Here is an 18,500-nt window from a genome sequence, read left to right as displayed (position 1 = left end):
ATTCTTAAAAAATTCGTCCAAAATCTTGATGTCTCCAATCTCTTGTTTTGTACGTTTTTTCCACGTGTCTTGACATCCAATGTATCCCTGCAATGTTTGGTGAAGATCTGAGTATGTAGTTTTTGACCTTATCTGGAACCTCCCATCTGAAAATTTGAAAATTCCTAAAAAATCCGTCCAAAATCTTGATGACCCCAATCTCTTGTTTTGTACTTTTTTTCCACGTGTCTCGACCTCCAATGTATCCCTGCAAAGTTTGGTGAAGATCTGAGTATGTAGTTTTTGACCTTATATGGAACCTCCTATCTGAAAATTTGAAAATTCTTAAAAAATTCGTCCAAAATCTTGATGTCACCAATCCTATGTTTTGTATGTTTTTTCCACGTGTCTTGACATCCAATGTATCTATGCAAAGTTTGGTGAAGATCTGAGTATGTCGTTTTTGACCTTATCTGGAACCTCCCATCTGAAAATTTGAAAATTCTTAAAAAATTCGTCCAAAATCTTGATGTCTCCAATCTCTTGTTTTGTACGTTTTTTCCACGTGTCTCGACCTCCAATGGATCCCTGCAAAGTTTGGTGAAGATCTGAGTATGTCGTTTTTGACCTTATCTGGAACCTCCCATCTGAAAATTTGAAAATTCTTAAAAAATTCGTCGAAAATCTTGATGTCTCCGATCTCTTGTTTTGTACGTTTTTTCCACGTGTCTTGACATGCAAAGTATTCCTGCAAAGTTTGGTGAAGATCTGAGTATGTAGTTTTTGACCTCATCTGGAACCTCCTATCAGAAAATTTGTAAATTCTTAAAAAATTCGTCCAAAATCTTGATGTCTCCAATCTCTTGTTTTGTACGTTTTTTCCACGTGTCTTGACATCCAATGTATCCCTGCAATGTTTGGTGAAGATCTGAGTATGTAGTTTTTGACCTTATCTGGAACCTCCCATCTGAAAATTTGAAAATTCCTAAAAAATCCGTCCAAAATCTTGATGACCCCAATCTCTTGTTTTGTACTTTTTTTCCACGTGTCTCGACCTCCAATGTATCCCTGCAAAGTTTGGTGAAGATCTGAGTATGTAGTTTTTGACCTTATATGGAACCTCCTATCTGAAAATTTGAAAATTCTTAAAAAATTCGTCCAAAATCTTGATGTCACCAATCCTATGTTTTGTATGTTTTTTCCACGTGTCTTGACATCCAATGTATCCATGCAAAGTTTGGTGAAGATCTGAGTATGTCGTTTTTGACCTTATCTGGAACCTCCCATCTGAAAATTTGAAAATTCTTAAAAAATTCGTCGAAAATCTTGATGTCTCCGATCTCTTGTTTTGTACGTTTTTTCCACGTGTCTTGACATGCAAAGTATCCCTGCAACGTTTGGTGAAGATCTGAGTATGTAGTTTTTGACCTTATCTGGAACCTCCTATCTGAAAATTTGAAAATTCTTAAAAAATTCGTCCAAAATCTTGATGTCTCCAATCTCTTGTTTTGTACGTTTTTTCCACGTGTCTTGACATCCAATGTATCCCTGCAATGTTTGGTGAAGATCTGAGTATGTAGTTTTTGACCTTATATGGAGCCTCCTATCTGAAAATTTGAAAATTCTTAAAAAATTCGTCCAAAATCTTGATGTCTCCAATCTCTTTTATTGTACGTTCTTTCCACGTGTCTTGACATCCAATGTATCCCTGCAATGTTTGGTGAAGATCTGAGTATGTAGTTTTTGACCTTATATGGAACCTCCTATCTGAAAATTTGAAAATTCTTAAAAGAATTTAACAAAATCTTGATGTCCCCAATCCTATGTTTTGTATGTTTTTTCCACGTGTCTTGACATACAATGTATCCCTGCAGAGTTTGGTGAAGATCTGAGTATGTAGTTTTTGACCTTATCTGGAACCTCCCATCTGAAAATTTGAAAATTCCTAAAAAATCCGTCCAAAATCTTGTTGACCCGAATCTCTTGTTTTGTACGTTTTTTCCACGTGTCTTGACATCCAATGTATCCCTGCAAAGTTTGGTGAAGATCTGAGTATGTAGTTTTTGACCTTATCTGGAACCGCATTTCTGAAAATTTGAAAATTTTTAAAAAAATCGTCCAAAATCTTGATGTCTCCAATCTCTTGTTTTGTACGTTTTTTCCACGTGTCTTGACATCCAATGTATCCCTGCAAAGTTTGGTGAAGATCTGAGTATGTAGTTTTTGACCTTATATGGAACCTCCTATCTGAAAATTTGAAAATTCTTAAAAAATTCGTCCAAAATCTTGATGTCTCCAATCTCTTGTTTTGTACGTTTTTTCCACGTGTCTCGACCTCCAATGGATCCCTGCAAAGTTTGGTGAAGATCTGAGTATGTCGTTTTTGACCTTATCTGGAACCTCCCATCTGAAAATTTGAAAATTCATAAAAAATTCGTCGAAAATCTTGATGTCTCCGATCTCTTGTTTTGTACGTTTTTTCCACGTGTCTTGACATGCAAAGTATTCCTGCAAAGTTTGGTGAAGATCTGAGTATGTAGTTTTTGACCTCATCTGGAACCTCCTATCTGAAAATTTGAAAATTCTTAAAAAATTCGTCCAAAATCTTGATGTCTCCAATCTCTTGTTTTGTACGTTTTTTCCACGTGTCTTGACATCCAATGTATCCCTGCAAAGTTTGGTGAAGATCTGAGTATGTAGTTTTTGATCTTATCTGGAACCTCCTATCTGAAAATTTGAAAATTCTTAAAAAATTCGTCCAAAATCTAGATGTCTCCAATCTCTTGTTTTGTACGTTTTTTCCACGTGTCTTGATATCCAATGTATCCCTGCAAAGTTTGGTGAAGATCTGAGTATGTCGTTTTTGACCTTATCTGGAACATCCTTTCTGAAAATTTGAAAATTGTTAAAAAATTCGTCCAAAATCTTGATGTCTCCAATCTCTTTTTTGTACGTTTTTTCCACGTGTCTTGACATCCAATGGATCCCTGCAAAGTTTGGTGAAGATCTGAGTATGTAGTTTTTGACCTTATCTGGAACCTCCCATCTGAAAATTTGAAAATTCTTAAAAAATTCGACCAAAATCTTGATGTCTCCAATCTCTTGTTTTGTACGTTTTTTCCACGTGTCTTGACATCCAATGTATTCCTGCAATGTTTGGTGAAGATCTGAGTATGTAGTTTTTGACCTTATATGGAACCTCCTATCTGAAAATTTGAAAATTCTTAAAAAATTCGACCAAAATCTTGATGTTCCGAATCCTATGTTTTGTATGTTTTTTCCACGTGTCTTGACATCCAATGTATCCCTGCAAAGTTTGGTGAAGATCTGAGTATGTAGTTTTTGACCTTATATTGAACCTCCCATCTGAAAATTTGAAAATTCTTAAAAAATTCGTCCAAAATCTTGATGACCCCAATCTCTTGTTTTGTACGTTTTTTCCACGTGTCTTGACATCCAAAGTATCCCTGCAAAGTTTGGTGAAGATCTGAGTATGTAGTTTTTGACCTTATATGGAACCTCCTTTCTGAAAATTTGAGAATTCTTAAAAAATTCGTCCAAAATCTTGATGTCTCCAATCTCTTGTTTTGTACGTTTTTTCCACGTGTCTTGACATCCAATGTATCCATGCAAAGTTTGGTGAAGATCTGAGTATGTCGTTTTTGACCTTATCTGGAACCTCCCATCTGAAAATTTGAAAATTCTTAAAAAATTCGTCGAAAATCTTGATGTCTCCAATCTTTTGTTTTGTACGTTTTTTCCACGTGTCTTGACATGCAAAGTATCCCTGCAACGTTTGGTGAAGATCTGAGTATGTAGTTTTTGACCTTATCTGGAACCTCCTATCTGAAAATTTGAAAATTCTTAAAAAATTCGTCGAAAATCTTGATGTCTCCAATCTCTTGTTTTGTACGTTTTTTCCACGTGTCTTGATATCCAATGTATCCCTGCAAAGTTTGGTGAAGATCTGAGTATGTCGTTTTTGACCTTATCTGGAACATCCTTTCTGAAAATTTGAAAATTGTTAAAAAATTCGTCCAAAATCTTGATGTCTCCAATCTCTTTTTTGTACGTTTTTTCCACGTGTCTTGACATCCAATGTATCCCTGCAAAGTTTGGTGAAGATCTGAGTATGTAGTTTTTGACCTTATCTGGAACCTCCCATCTGAAAATTTGAAAATTCTTAAAAAATTCGACCAAAATCTTGATGTCTCCAATCTTTTGTTTTGTACGTTTTTTCCACGTGTCTTGACACATAATGTATCCATGCAAAGTTTGGTGAAGATCTGAGTATGTAGTTTTTGACCTTATATGGAACCTCCTATCTGAAAATTTGAAAATTCTTAAAAAATTCGTCCAAAATCTTGATGTCTCCAATCTCTTGTTTTGTACGTTTTTTCCACGTGTCTTGACATCCAATGTATCCCTGCAAAGTTTGGTGAAGATCTGAGTATGTAGTTTTTGACCTTATCTGGAACCTCCCATCTGAAAATTTGAAAATTCCTAAAAAATCCGTGCAAAATCTTGATGACCCCAATCTCTTGTTTTGTACGTTTTTTCAACGTGTCTTGACATCCAATGTATCCATGCAAAGTTTGGTGAAGATCTGAGTATGTCGTTTTTGACCTTATCTGGAACATCCTTTCTGAAAATTTGAAAATTGTTAAAAAATTCGTCCAAAATCTTGATGTCTCCAATCTCTTTTTTGTACGTTTTTTCCACGTGTCTTGACATCCAATGTATCCCTGCAAAGTTTGGTGAAGATCTGAGTATGTAGTTTTTGACCTTATCTGGAACCTCCCATCTGAAAATTTGAAAATTCTTCAAAAATTCGTCGAAAATCTTGATGTCTCCAATCTCTTGTTTTGTACGTTTTTTCCACGTGTCTTGACATCCAATGTATCCCTGCAATGTTTGGTGGAGATCTGAGTATGTAGTTTTTGACCTTATCTGGGACCTCCTATCAGAAAATTTGAAAATTCTTCAAAAATTCGTCCAAAATCTTGATGTCTCCAATCTCTTGTTTTATACGTTTTTTCCACGTGTCTCGACCTCCAATGTATCCCTGCAAAGTTTGGTGAAGATCTGAGTATGTCGTTTTTGACCTTATCTGGAACATCCTTTCTGAAAATTTGAAAATTCTTAAAAAATTCGTCGAAAATCTTGATGTCTCCAATCTCTTGTTTTGTACGTTTTTTCCACGTGTCTTGACATCCAATGTATCCCTGCAAAGTTTGGTGAAGATCTGAGTATGTAGTTTTTGACCTTATATGGAACCTCCTTTCTGAAAATTTGAAAATTCTCAAAAAATTCGTCCATAATCTTGATGTCTCCAATCTCTTGTTTTGTACGTTTTTTCCACGTGTCTTGACATCCAATGTATCCCTGCAAAGTTTGGTGAAGATCTGAGTATGTAGTTTTTGACCTTATCTGGAACCTCCCATCTGAAAATTTGAAAATTCTTAAAAAAATTCGACCAAAATCTTGATGTCTCCAATCTTTTGTTTTGTACGTTTTTTCCACGTGTCTTGACACATAATGTATCCATGCAACGTTTGGTGAAGATCTGAGTATGTAGTTTTTGACCTTATCTGGAACCTCCTATCTGAAAATTTGAAAATTCTTCAAAAATTCGTCGAAAATCTTGATGTCTCCAATCTCTTGATTTGTACGTTTTTTCCACGTGTCTTGACATCCAATGTATCCCTGCAATGTTTGGTGGAGATCTGAGTATGTAGTTTTTGACCTTATCTGGAACCTCCTATCTGAAAATTTGAAAATTCTTCAAAAATTCGTCCAAAATCTTGATGTCTCCAATCTCTTGTTTTGTACGTTTTTTCCACGTGTCTCGACCTCCAATGTATCCCTGCAAAGTTAGTGAAGATCTGAGTATGTCGTTTTTGACCTTATCTGGAACATCCTTTCTGAAAATTTGAAAATTCTTAAAAAATTCGTCGAAAATCTTGATGTCTCCAATCTCTTGTTTTGTACGTTTTTTCCACGTTTCTTGACATCCAATGTATCCCTGCAAAGTTTGGTGAAGATCTGAGTATGTAGTTTTTGACCTTATATGGAACCTCCTTTCTGAAAATTTGAAAATTCTCAAAAAATTCGTCCATAATCTTGATGTCTCCAATCTCTTGTTTTGTACGTTTTTTCCACGTGTCTTGACATCCAATGTATCCCTGCAAAGTTTGGTGAAGATCTGAGTATGTAGTTTTTGACCTTATATGGAACCTCCTATCTGAAAATTTGAAAATTCTTAAAAAATTCGTCCAAAATCTTGATGTCACCAATCCTATGTTTTGTATGTTTTTTCCACGTGTCTTGACATCCAATGTATCCATGCAAAGTTTGGTGAAGATCTGAGTATGTCGTTTTTGACCTTATCTGGAACCTCCCATCTGAAAATTTGAAAATTCTTAAAAAATTCGTCGAAAATCTTGATGTCTCCGATCTCTTGTTTTGTACGTTTTTTCCACGTGTCTTGACATGCAAAGTATTCCTGCAAAGTTTGGTGAAGATCTGAGTATGTAGTTTTTGACCTCATCTGGAACCTCCTATCTGAAAATTTGAAAATTCTTAAAAAATTCGTCCAAAATTTTGATGTCTCCAATCTGTTGTTTTGTACGTTTTTTCCACGTGTCTTGACATCCAATGTATCCCTGCAATGTTTGGTGAAGATCTGAGTATGTAGTTTTTGACCTTATCTGGAACCTCCCATCTGAAAATTTGAAAATTCCTAAAAAATCCGTCCAAAATCTTGATGACCCCAATCTCTTGTTTTGTACGTTTTTTCCACGTGTCTTGACATCCAATGTATCCCTGCAAAGTTTGGTGAAGATCTGAGTATGTAGTTTTTGACCTTATCTGGAACCTCCTATCTGAAAATTTGAAAATTCTTAAAAAATTCGTCCAAAATCTTGATGTCTCCAATCTCTTGTTTTGTACGTTTTTTCCACGTGTCTTGATATCCAATGTATCCCTGCAAAGTTTGGTGAAGATCTGAGTATGTCGTTTTTGACCTTATCTGGAACATCCTTTCTGAAAATTTGAAAATTGTTAAAAAATTCGTCCAAACTCTTGATGTCTCCAATCTCTTTTTTGTACGTTTTTTCCACGTGTCTTGACATCCAATGTATCCCTGCAAAGTTTGGTGAAGATCTGAGTATGTAGTTTTTGACCTTATCTGGAACCTCCTATCTGAAAATTTGAAAATTCTTAAAAAATTCGTCCAAAATCTTGATGTCTCCAATCTCTTGTTTTGTACGTTTTTTCCACGTGTCTTGACATCCAATGTATCCCTGCAAAGTTTGGTGAAGATCTGAGTATGTAGTTTTTGACCTTATCTGGAACCTCCTATCTGAAAATTTGAAAATTCTTAAAAAATTCGTCCAAAATCTTGATGTCACCAATCCTATGTTTTGTATGTTTTTTCCACGTGTCTTGACATCCAATGTATCCATGCAAAGTTTGGTGAAGATCTGAGTATGTCGTTTTTGACCTTATCTGGAACCTCCCATCTGAAAATTTGAAAATTCCTAAAAAATCCGTGCAAAATCTTGATGACCCCAATCTCTAGTTTTGTACGTTTTTTCCACGTGTCTTGACATCCAATGTATTCCTGCAATGTTTGGTGAAGATCTGAGTATGTAGTTTTTGACCTTATATGGAACCTCCTATCTGAAAATTTGAAAATTCTTAAAAAATTCGACCAAAATCTTAATGTTCCGAATCCTATGTTTTGTATGTTTTTTCCACGTGTCTTGACATCCAATGTATCCATGCAAAGTTTGGTGAAGATCTGAGTATGTAGTTTTTGACCTTATATTGAACCTCCCATCTGAAAATTTGAAAATTCTTAAAAAATTCGTCCAAAATCTTGATGACCCCAATCTCTTGTTTTGTACGTTTTTTCCACGTGTCTTGACATCCAAAGTATCCCTGCAAAGTTTGGTGAAGATCTGAGTATGTAGTTTTTGACCTTATATGGAACCTCCTTTCTGAAAATTTGAGAATTCTTAAAAAATTCGTCCAAAATCTTGATGTCTCCAATCTCTTGTTTTGTACGTTTTTTCCACGTGTCTTGACATCCAATGTATCCATGCAAAGTTTGGTGAAGATCTGAGTATGTCGTTTTTGACCTTATCTGGAACCTCCCATCTGAAAATTTGAAAATTCTTAAAAAATTCGTCGAAAATCTTGATGTCTCCAATCTCTTGTTTTGTACGTTTTTTCCACGTGTCTTGACATGCAAAGTATCCCTGCAACGTTTGGTGAAGATCTGAGTATGTAGTTTTTGACCTTATCTGGAACCTCCTATCTGAAAATTTGAAAATTCTTCAAAAATTCGTCGAAAATCTTGATGTCTCCAATCTCTTGTTTTGTACGTTTTTTCCACGTGTCTTGACATCCAATGTATTCCTGCAATGTTTGGTGGAGATCTGAGTATGTAGTTTTAGACCTTATCTGGAACCTCCTATCTGAAAATTTGAAAATTCTTCAAAAATTCGTCCAAAATCTTGATGTCTCCAATCTCTTGTTTTGTACGTTTTTTCCACGTGTCTCGACCTCCAATGGATCCCTGCAAAGTTTGGTGAAGATCTGAGTATGTCGTTTTTGACCTTATCTGGAACATCCTTTCTGAAAATTTGAAAATTCTTAAAAAATTCGTCCAAAATCTTGATGTCTCCAATCTCTTGTTTTGTACGTTTTTTCCACGTGTCTTGATATCCAATGTATCCCTGCAAAGTTTGGTGAAGATCTGAGTATGTCGTTTTTGACCTTATATGGAACCTCCTATCTGAAAATTTGAAAATTCTTAAAAAATTCGTCCAAAATCTTGATGTCTCCAATCTCTTTTTTGTACGTTTTTTCCACGTGTCTTGACATCCAATGTATCCCTGCAAAGTTTGGTGAAGATCTGAGTATGTAGTTTTTGACCTTATCTGGAACCTCCCATCTGAAAATTTGAAAATTCTTAAAAAATTCGACCAAAATCTTGATGTCTCCAATCTTTTGTTTTGTACGTTTTTTCCACGTGTCTTGACACATAATGTATCCATGCAAAGTTTGGTGAAGATCTGAGTATGTAGTTTTTGACCTTATATGGAACCTCCTATCTGAAAATTTGAAAATTCTTAAAAAATTCGTCCAAAATCTTGATGTCTCCAATCTCTTGTTTTGTACGTATTTTCCACGTGTCTTGACATCCAATGTATCCCTGCAAAGTTTGGTGAAGATCTGAGTATGTAGTTTTTGACCTTATCTGGAACCTCCCATCTGAAAATTTGAAAATTCCTAAAAAATCCGTGCAAAATCTTGATGACCCCAATCTCTTGTTTTGTACGTTTTTTCCACGTGTCTTGACATCCAATGTATTCCTGCAATGTTTGGTGAAGATCTGAGTATGTAGTTTTTGACCTTATATGGAACCTCCTATCTGAAAATTTGAAAATTCTTAAAAAATTCGACCAAAATCTTGATGTTCCGAATCCTATGTTTTGTATGTTTTTTCCACGTGTCTTGACATCCAATGTATCCATGCAAAGTTTGGTGAAGATCTGAGTATGTAGTTTTTGACCTTATATTGAAACTCCCATCTGAAAATTTGAAAATTCTTAAAAAATTCGTCCAAAATCTTGATGACCCCAATCTCTTGTTTTGTACGTTTTTTCCACGTGTCTTGACATCCAAAGTATCCCTGCAAAGTTTGGTGAAGATCTGAGTATGTAGTTTTTGACCTTATATGGAACCTCCTTTCTGAAAATTTGAGAATTCTTAAAAAATTCGTCCAAAATCTTGATGTCTCCAATCTCTTGTTTTGTACGTTTTTTCCACGTGTCTTGACATCCAATGTATCCATGCAAAGTTTGGTGAAGATCTGAGTATGTCGTTTTTGACCTTATCTGGAACCTCCCATCTGAAAATTTGAAAATTCTTAAAAAATTCGTCGAAAATCTTGATGTCTCCAATCTTTTGTTTTGTACGTTTTTTCCACGTGTCTTGACATGCAAAGTATCCCTGCAACGTTTGGTGAAGATCTGAGTATGTAGTTTTTGACCTTATCTGGAACCTCCTATCTGAAAATTTGAAAATTCTTAAAAAATTCGTCGAAAATCTTGATGTCTCCAATCTCTTGTTTTGTACGTTTTTTCCACGTGTCTTGATATCCAATGTATCCCTGCAAAGTTTGGTGAAGATCTGAGTATGTCGTTTTTGACCTTATCTGGAACATCCTTTCTGAAAATTTGAAAATTGTTAAAAAATTCGTCCAAAATCTTGATGTCTCCAATCTCTTTTTTGTACGTTTTTTCCACGTGTCTTGACATCCAATGTATCCCTGCAAAGTTTGGTGAAGATCTGAGTATGTAGTTTTTGACCTTATCTGGAACCTCCCATCTGAAAATTTGAAAATTCTTAAAAAATTCGACCAAAATCTTGATGTCTCCAATCTTTTGTTTTGTACGTTTTTTCCACGTGTCTTGACACATAATGTATCCATGCAAAGTTTGGTGAAGATCTGAGTATGTAGTTTTTGACCTTATATGGAACCTCCTATCTGAAAATTTGAAAATTCTTAAAAAATTCGTCCAAAATCTTGATGTCTCCAATCTCTTGTTTTGTACGTTTTTTCCACGTGTCTTGACATCCAATGTATCCCTGCAAAGTTTGGTGAAGATCTGAGTATGTAGTTTTTGACCTTATCTGGAACCTCCCATCTGAAAATTTGAAAATTCCTAAAAAATCCGTGCAAAATCTTGATGACCCCAATCTCTTGTTTTGTACGTTTTTTCCACGTGTCTTGACATCCAATGTATCCATGCAAAGTTTGGTGAAGATCTGAGTATGTCGTTTTTGACCTTATCTGGAACCTCCCATCTGAAAATTTGAAAATTCTTAAAAAATTCGTCGAAAATCTTGATGTCTCCAATCTCTTCTTTTGTACGTTTTTTCCACGTGTCTTGACATGCAAAGTATCCCTGCAACGTTTGGTGAAGATCTGAGTATGTAGTTTTTGACCTTATCTGGAACCTCCTATCTGAAAATTTGAAAATTCTTCAAAAATTCGTCGAAAATCTTGATGTCTCCAATCTCTTGTTTTGTACGTTTTTTCCACGTGTCTTGACATCCAATGTATCCCTGCAATGTTTGGTGAAGATCTGAGTATGTAGTTTTTGACCTTATCTGGGACCTCCTATCAGAAAATTTGAAAATTCTTCAAAAATTCGTCCAAAATCTTGATGTCTCCAATCTCTTGTTTTGTACGTTTTTTCCACGTGTCTTGACACATAATGTATCCATGCAAAGTTTGGTGAAGATCTGAGTATGTAGTTTTTGACCTTATATGGAACATCCTTTCTGAAAATTTGAAAATTCTTAAAAAATTCGTCGAAAATCTTGATGTCTCCAATCTCTTGTTTTGTACGTTTTTTCCACGTGTCTTGACATCCAATGTATCCCTGCAAAGTTTGGTGAAGATCTGAGTATGTAGTTTTTGACCTTATATGGAACCTCCTTTCTGAAAATTTGAAAATTCTCAAAAAATTCGTCCATAATCTTGATGTCTCCAATCTCTTGTTTTGTACGTTTTTTCCACGTGTCTTGACATCCAATGTATCCCTGCAAAGTTTGGTGAAGATCTGAGTATGTAGTTTTTGACCTTATCTGGAACCTCCCATCTGAAAATTTGAAAATTCTTAAAAAATTCGACCAAAATCTTGATGTCTCCAATCTTTTGTTTTGTACGTTTTTTCCACGTGTCTTGACACATAATGTATCCATGCAAAGTTTGGTGAAGATCTGAGTATGTAGTTTTTGACCTTATATGGAACCTCCTATCTGAAAATTTGAAAATTCTTAAAAAATTCGTCCAAAATCTTGATGTCTCCAATCTCTTGTTTTGTACGTTTTTTCCACGTGTCTTGACATCCAATGTATCCCTGCAAAGTTTGGTGAAGATCTGAGTATGTAGTTTTTGACCTTATCTGGAACCTCCCATCTGAAAATTTGAAAATTCCTAAAAAATCCGTGCAAAATCTTGATGACCCCAATCTCATATTTTGTACGTTTTTTCCACGTGTCTTGACATCCAATGTATTCCTGCAATGTTTGGTGAAGATCTGAGTATGTAGTTTTTGACCTTATATGGAACCTCCTATCTGAAAATTTGAAAATTCTTAAAAAATTCGACCAAAATCTTGATGTTCCGAATCCTATGTTTTGTATGTTTTTTCCACGTGTCTTGACATCCAATGTATCCATGCAAAGTTTGGTGAAGATCTGAGTATGTAGTTTTTGACCTTATATTGAACCTCCCATCTGAAAATTTGAAAATTCTTAAAAAATTCGTCCAAAATCTTGATGACCCCAATCTCATATTTTGTACGTTTTTTCCACGTGTCTTGACATCCAAAGTATCCCTGCAAAGTTTGGTGAAGATCTGAGTATGTAGTTTTTGACCTTATATTGAACCTCCCATCTGAAAATTTGAAAATTCTTAAAAAATTCGTCCAAAATCTTGATGTCTCCAATCTCTTGTTTTGTACGTTTTTTCCACGTGTCTTGACATCCAATGTATCCATGCAAAGTTTGGTGAAGATCTGAGTATGTCGTTTTTGACCTTATCTGGAACCTCCCATCTGAAAATTTGAAAATTCTTAAAAAATTCGTCGAAAATCTTGATGTCTCCAATCTTTTGTTTTGTACGTTTTTTCCACGTGTCTTGACATGCAAAGTATCCCTGCAACGTTTGGTGAAGATCTGAGTATGTAGTTTTTGACCTTATCTGGAACCTCCTATCTGAAAATTTGAAAATTCTTCAAAAATTCGTCCAAAATCTTGATGTCTCCAATCTCTTGTTTTGTACGTTTTTTCCACGTGTCTTGACATCCAATGTATTCCTGCAATGTTTGGTGGAGATCTGAGTATGTAGTTTTAGACCTTATCTGGAACCTCCTATCTGAAAATTTGAAAATTCTTCAAAAATTCGTCCAAAATCTTGATGTCTCCAATCTCTTGTTTTGTACGTTTTTTCCACGTGTCTCGACCTCCAATGGATCCCTGCAAAGTTTGGTGAAGATCTGAGTATGTCGTTTTTGACCTTATCTGGAACATCCTTTCTGAAAATTTGAAAATTCTTAAAAAATTCGTCGAAAATCTTGATGTCTCCAATCTCTTGTTTTGTACGTTTTTCCACGTGTCTTGACATCCAATGTATCCCTGCAAAGTTTGGTGAAGATCTGAGTATGTAGTTTTTGACCTTATATGGAACCTCCTATCTGAAAATTTGAAAATTCTTAAAAAATTCGTCCAAAATCTTGATGTCTCCAATCTCTTGTTTTGTACGTTTTTTCCACGTGTCTCGACCTCCAATGGATCCCTGCAAAGTTTGGTGAAGATCTGAGTATGTCGTTTTTGACCTTATCTGGAACCTCCCATCTGAAAATTTGAAAATTCTTAAAAAATTCGTCGAAAATCTTGATGTCTCCGATCTCTTGTTTTGTACGTTTTTTCCACGTGTCTTGACATGCAAAGTATTCCTGCAAAGTTTGGTGAAGATCTGAGTATGTAGTTTTTGACCTCATCTGGAACCTCCTATCTGAAAATTTGAAAATTCTTAAAAAATCCGTGCAAAATCTTGATGACCCCAATCTCTTGTTTTGTACGTTTTTTCCACGTGTCTTGACATCCAATGTATTCCTGCAATGTTTGGTGAAGATCTGAGTATGTAGTTTTTGACCTTATATGGAACCTCCTATCTGAAAATTTGAAAATTCTTAAAAAATTCGACCAAAATCTTGATGTTCCGAATCCTATGTTTTGCATGTTTTTTCCACGTGTCTTGACATCCAATGTATCCATGCAAAGTTTGGTGAAGATCTGAGTATGTAGTTTTTGACCTTATATTGAACCTCCCATCTGAAAATTTGAAAATTCTTAAAAAATTCGTCCAAAATCTTGATGACCCCAATCTCTTGTTTTGTACGTTTTTTCCACGTGTCTTGACATCCAAAGTATCCCTGCAAAGTTTGGTGAAGATCTGAGTATGTAGTTTTTGACCTTATATGGAACCTCCTTTCTGAAAATTTGAGAATTCTTAAAAAATTCGTCCAAAATCTTGATGTCTCCAATCTCTTGTTTTGTACGTTTTTTCCACGTGTCTTGACATCCAATGTATCCATGCAAAGTTTGGTGAAGATCTGAGTATGTCGTTTTTGACCTTATCTGGAACATCCTTTCTGAAAATTTGAAAATTGTTAAAAAATTCGTCCAAAATCTTGATGTCTCCAATCTCTTTTTTGTACGTTTTTTCCACGTGTCTTGACATCCAATGTATCCCTGCAAAGTTTGGTGAAGATCTGAGTATGTAGTTTTTGACCTTATCTGGAACCTCCCATCTGAAAATTTGAAAATTCTTAAAAAATTCGACCAAAATCTTGATGTCTCCAATCTTTTGTTTTGTACGTTTTTTCCACGTGTCTTGACACATAATGTATCCATGCAATGTTTGGTGAAGATCTGAGTATGTCGTTTTTGACCTTATCTGGAACCTCCCATCTGAAAATTTGAAAATTCTTAAAAAATTCGTCGAAAATCTTGATGTCTCCGATCTCTTGTTTTGTACGTTTTTTCCACGTGTCTTGACATCCAAAGTATCCCTGCAAAGTTTGGTGAAGATCTGAGTATGTAGTTTTTGACCTTATATTGAACCTCCCATCTGAAAATTTGAAAATTCTTAAAAAATTCGTCCAAAATCTTGATGTCTCCAATCTCTTGTTTTGTACGTTTTTTCCACGTGTCTTGACATCCAATGTATCCATGCAAAGTTTGGTGAAGATCTGAGTATGTCGTTTTTGACCTTATCTGGAACCTCACATCTGAAAATTTGAAAATTCTTAAAAAATTCGTCGAAAATCTTGATGTCTCCAATCTTTTGTTTTGTACGTTTTTTCCACGTGTCTTGACATGCAAAGTATCCCTGCAACGTTTGGTGAAGATCTGAGTATGTAGTTTTTGACCTTATCTGGAACCTCCTATCTGAAAATTTGAAAATTCTTCAAAAATTCGTCGAAAATCTTGATGTCTCCAATCTCTTGTTTTGTACGTTTTTTCCACGTGTCTTGACATCCAATGTATTCCTGCAATGTTTGGTGGAGATCTGAGTATGTAGTTTTAGACCTTATCTGGAACCTCCTATCTGAAAATTTGAAAATTCTTCAAAAATTCGTCCAAAATCTTGATGTCTCCAATCTCTTGTTTTGTACGTTTTTTCCACGTGTCTCGACCTCCAATGGATCCCTGCAAAGTTTGGTGAAGATCTGAGTATGTCGTTTTTGACCTTATCTGGAACATCCTTTCTGAAAATTTGAAAATTCTTAAAAAATTCGTCGAAAATCTTGATGTCTCCAATCTCTTGTTTTGTACGTTTTTTCCACGTGTCTTGACATCCAATGTATCCCTGCAAAGTTTGGTGAAGATCTGAGTATGTAGTTTTTGACCTTATATGGAACCTCCTATCTGAAAATTTGAAAATTCTTAAAAAATTCGTCCAAAATCTTGATGACCCCAATCTCTTGTTTTGTACGTTTTTTCCACGTGTCTTGACATCCAATGTATCCCTGCAAAGTTTGGTGAAGATCTGAGTATGTAGTTTTTGACCTTATCTGGAACCTCCCATCTGAAAATTTGAAAATTCTTAAAAAATTCGACCAAAATCTTGATGTCTCCAATCTTTTGTTTTGTACGTTTTTTCCACGTGTCTTGACACATAATGTATCCATGCAAAGTTTGGTGAAGATCTGAGTATGTAGTTTTTGACCTTATATGGAACCTCCTATCTGAAAATTTGAAAATTCTTAAAAAAATCGTCCAAAATCTTGATGTCTCCAATCTCTTGTTTTGTACGTTTTTTCCACGTGTCTTGACATCCAATGTATCCCTGCAAAGTTTGGTGAAGATCTGAGTATTTAGTTTTTGACCTTATCTGAAACCTCCCATCTGAAAATTTGAAAATTCCTAAAAAATCCGTGCAAAATCTTGATGACCCCAATCTCTTGTTTTGTACGTTTTTTCCACGTGTCTTGACATCCAATGTATTCCTGCAATGTTTGGTGAAGATCTGAGTATGTAGTTTTTGACCTTATATTGAACCTCCCATCTGAAAATTTGAAAATTCTTAAAAAATTCGACCAAAATCTTGATGTTCCGAATCCTATGTTTTGTATGTTTTTTCCACGTGTCTTGACATCCAATGTATCCATGCAAAGTTTGGTGAAGATCTGAGTATGTAGTTTTTGACCTTATATTGAACCTCCCATCTGAAAATTTGAAAATTCTTAAAAAATTCGTCCAAAATCTTGATGACCCCAATCTCTTGTTTTGTACGTTTTTTCCACGTGTCTTGACATCCAAAGTATCCCTGCAAAGTTTGGTGAAGATCAGAGTATGTAGTTTTTGACCTTATATGGAACCTCCTTTCTGAAAATTTGAGAATTCTTAAAAAATTCGTCCAAAATCTTGATGTCTCCAATCTCTTGTTTTGTACGTTTTTTCCACGTGTCTTGACATCCAATGTATCCATGCAAAGTTTGGTGAAGATCTGAGTATGTCGTTTTTGACCTTATCTGGAACCTCCCATCTGAAAATTTGAGAATTCTTAAAAAATTCGTCGAAAATCTTGATGTCTCCAATCTTTTGTTTTGTACGTTTTTTCCACGTGTCTTGACATGCAAAGTATCCCTGCAACGTTTGGTGAAGATCTGAGTATGTAGTTTTTGACCTTATCTGGAACCTCCTATCTGAAAATTTGAAAATTCTTAAAAAATTCGTCGAAAATCTTGATGTCTCCAATCTCTTGTTTTGTACGTTTTTTCCACGTGTCTTGATATCCAATGTATCCCTGCAAAGTTTGGTGAAGATCTGAGTATGTCGTTTTTGACCTTATCTGGAACATCCTTTCTGAAAATTTGAAAATTGTTAAAAAATTCGTCCAAAATCTTGATGTCTCCAATCTCTTTTTTGTACGTTTTTTCCACGTGTCTTGACATCCAATGTATCCCTGCAAAGTTTGGTGAAGATCTGAGTATGTAGTTTTTGACCTTATCTGGAACCTCCCATCTGAAAATTTGAAAATTCTTAAAAAATTCGACCAAAATCTTGATGTCTCCAATCTTTTGTTTTGTACGTTTTTTCCACGTGTCTTGACAGATAATGTATCCATGCAAAGTTTGGTGAAGATCTGAGTATGTAGTTTTTGACCTTATATGGAACCTCCTATCTGAAAATTTGAAAATTCTTAAAAAATTCGTCCAAAATCTTGATGTCTCCAATCTCTTGTTTTGTACGTTTTTTCCACGTGTCTTGACATCCAATGTATCCCTGCAAAGTTTGGTGAAGATCTGAGTATGTAGTTTTTGACCTTATCTGGAACCTCCCATCTGAAAATTTGAAAATTCCTAAAAAATCCGTGCAAAATCTTGATGACCCCAATCTCTTGTTTTGTACGTTTTTTCCACGTGTCTTGACATCCAATGTATCCATGCAAAGTTTGGTGAAGATCTGAGTATGTCGTTTTTGACCTTATCTGGAACCTCCCATCTGAAAATTTGAAAATTCTTAAAAAATTCGTCGAAAATCTTGATGTCTCCAATCTCTTCTTTTGTACGTTTTTTCCACGTGTCTTGACATGCAAAGTATCCCTGCAACGTTTGGTGAAGATCTGAGTATGTAGTTTTTGACCTTATCTGGAACCTCCTATCTGAAAATTTGAAAATTCTTCAAAAATTCGTCGAAAATCTTGATGTCTCCAATCTCTTGTTTTGTACGTTTTTTCCACGTGTCTTGACATCCAATGTATCCCTGCAATGTTTGGTGGAGATCTGAGTATGTAGTTTTTGACCTTATCTGGGACCTCCTATCAGAAAATTTGAAAATTCTTCAAAAATTCGTCCAAAATCTTGATGTCTCCAATCTCTTGTTTTGTACGTTTTTTCCACGTGTCTCGACCTCCAATGTATCCCTGCAAAGTTTGGTGAAGATCTGAGTATGTCGTTTTTGACCTTATCTGGAACATCCTTTCTGAAAATTTGAAAATTCTTAAAAAATTCGTCGAAAATCTTGATGTCTCCAATCTCTTGTTTTGTACGTTTTTTCCACGTGTCTTGACATCCAATGTATCCCTGCAAAGTTTGGTGAAGATCTGAGTATGTAGTTTTTGACCTTATATGGAACCTCCTTTCTGAAAATTTGAAAATTCTCAAAAAATTCGTCCATAATCTTGATGTCTCCAATCTCTTGTTTTGTACGTTTTTTCCACGTGTCTTGACATCCAATGTATCCCTGCAAAGTTTGGTGAAGATCTGAGTATGTAGTTTTTGACCTTATCTGGAACCTCCCATCTGAAAATTTGAAAATTCTTAAAAAATTCGACCAAAATCTTGATGTCTCCAATCTTTTGTTTTGTACGTTTTTTCCACGTGTCTTGACACATAATGTATCCATGCAAAGTTTGGTGAAGATCT

The sequence above is a fragment of the Lepisma saccharinum genome, chromosome 24 (genome assembly GCF_977018435.1).
Source record: "Lepisma saccharinum chromosome 24, izLepSacc3.1, whole genome shotgun sequence".
NCBI lineage: Eukaryota > Metazoa > Arthropoda > Insecta > Zygentoma > Lepismatidae > Lepisma > Lepisma saccharinum.
This window is presented reverse-complemented; position numbering follows the sequence as displayed.